At 29.4% G+C, this 2,500-nt stretch overlaps 1 protein-coding gene across 2 annotated transcripts in view; it reads left to right on the top strand.

Moving 5' to 3' along the window:
- LOC147035253 (serine/threonine-protein kinase N2-like) overlaps positions 1-1,186 on the top strand; it is a 241,459-nt gene extending 240,273 nt beyond the window's left edge. For both annotated transcript variants that reach the window (XM_085896036.1, XM_085896028.1), the window contains exon 23: positions 1-1,186. This exon is cut by the window's left edge and continues 1,474 nt beyond it. The gene's annotated coding sequence lies outside the window, so the exon portion shown is untranslated.
- The last annotated feature ends 1,314 nt before the right edge of the window (positions 1,187-2,500 follow it).

Genomic DNA, 2,500 nt, shown 5'->3' on the forward strand with positions numbered 1-2,500 from the left:
AGGGATTAGCAAACCTGGGAAGAATTGAGGATCAGGTAAAATGCTTTCCTCAATCCCTCGTCCCTCAATTTCTCACCCACTCCCTTTGTTTCACTCTTGCCGTTGTGCTCTTACTATGTTTAGTTTGTGTCCTCCACTCGTGTTATATTCTGCATCACATAACCTAAGCAAAAGAAGTAAAACGATGAATGCGAATCAATCACCAAAGTGCCCTCCACCGTAAACACTGGTATGTATCGGATGTTGTTAATAACTGTTTATGCCAAATTCGCATCTTCAAATTTACACCTTGTAATTGTTTTTTTTTTTAACATTTCTTTTTGATGATTACCTTGTTCTACTTACAAAATGTTGATCGTTTTAACTTGAAAGATGAGCATTAGTATTACTCAGTTGTTTATATATGTGTTGATCCTGTAAATTGAGGTTGGACAAGGATTTGTTGAAATGTATTGCACAGAGCTTGAAGTAAAACCAATGAACAAACTCGGGCTCTGGTTTGAGCTCTGCTTGCTTGCATGGCCAGATTTTGGTTGGACAAAGCTGAGTTTTATACGGATCGAATAAAAATTCACTTGCTTCCATACTTACAAAGCAGCTTCATTATATATTTCCTGTTTACTTGCTTTTAATATGTTTTGTAACTTCAGCGGTGCGTTTGTTTCTTTTCATTCAGTTGCTTATTTTTTAATTTTAATTACTTTCAACTTTTCCCGATTTTTTTTTTTTTGTTTTGTTTTGTTTTGTTGCCCCACCCTTCATGTTCCATGCACTGGTTTGGATTTTGTTTTTTTTCATTATTTTGTCGATTTGGGGACTTGTATATTTAAAGTGTGAGAGACGAGTGAATTCTTTAGATTTTGTTGTACATTCAGAATTGTTGATCAAGCTGTGATGGATAACTGTGTTCAGTCAGGCAAGACTGGTAAATGAGCAAAAGAACATTTATTTGTTTAGTTTGTAGTTTATCCTGATGATGGATATGAATGTTTTATGTTCCATTCCAGTAAAATTGGCACCACATTTACAGACGTGCTTTTCCCTGAGTTGGTGTGTCGATCTTTTTTAAATGTTTTGTGTGATATGTTTTCGTCTTGTCTGCTATCCCACATGTGTGTATATCTTCTTTCTTTTCTTTCTTTTTTACATATTAATGAGCTTATGACAATAAATGAAGTGAACCATGCTTTCATCACCTTCAAATGACATTTGCGAAAGTGAGGAGCAAAATGTTGTGTGAAAATTCTCCACAAAATTCTTTCCATATAAAATTCAAACAGAAACGGTGCTGACTGATCAACAGAAACACAAACGACGAGACTGCAAATTGGTTCTCAGGAAAGTTGGAGGAAGATGCAGAATTACTCAGAAAACTTCACATGATGGACGAATGCCATGCTCACTTGTCCGGGGAGGGAAACGAGCAAAACTTTCAGAATTTGGTAACTGAAAATCCTGGAAATGCATCAACTGAACTGGTGCCTCGATCTGTTCTCAAAGTCACCATGTGGGTGGCGGTTGGTTGGTGTACGTGTCGTATATGTATACATAGTATATTGTATATATCGGATATATATATATATATATATATATATATATATATATATATATATATATAGATATATATATATATATAGATATATGATGACAGGCTGAGTCAGCCCCCTGGTGTATTTACAACTGAGTATATGTATGTATATGTATGTATATATATGTATATATATATATATATATATATATATATATATATATATATACTATACTATATATATATATATATATATATACTATACTATATATATATATATATATATACTACACTATATATATATATATATATATATATATATACTATATATATATACTATACTATACTATATATATATACTATACTATACTATATATATATATACTATACTATACTATATATATATATATATATATATACTATACTATATATATATATATATACTATACTATATATATATATATATATATATATATATATATATATATATATATATATATATATATATATACTATACTATATATATATACTATACTATATATATATATATATATACTATACTATACTATATATATATATACTATACTATACTATATATATATATATATATATATATATATATATATATATATATATATATATATATACACAAAATATATATATATATATATATATATATATATATACAAAATATATATATATATACAAAATATATTCATATATACATATATATATATATATATATATATATATATATATATATATATATATATACAAAATATATATATATATATATATATCTTCTTCCTCTTTCGGCTTGCTCCTGTTAGGGGTCGCCACAGCGGATCAACCGTCTCCATTTCGCTCTATCCTCCACATCTTCCATTGACACTCCAACCACCCGCATGTCCGCCCTCACCGCATCCATGAACCTCTTCTTTGGCCTTCCTCTTCTCCTCCTGCCTGGCGGCT

The sequence above is a fragment of the Eptatretus burgeri genome, chromosome 1 (genome assembly GCF_056783735.1).
Source record: "Eptatretus burgeri isolate ZD-2024b chromosome 1, Ebu_testis_v1, whole genome shotgun sequence".
NCBI lineage: Eukaryota > Metazoa > Chordata > Myxini > Myxiniformes > Myxinidae > Eptatretus > Eptatretus burgeri.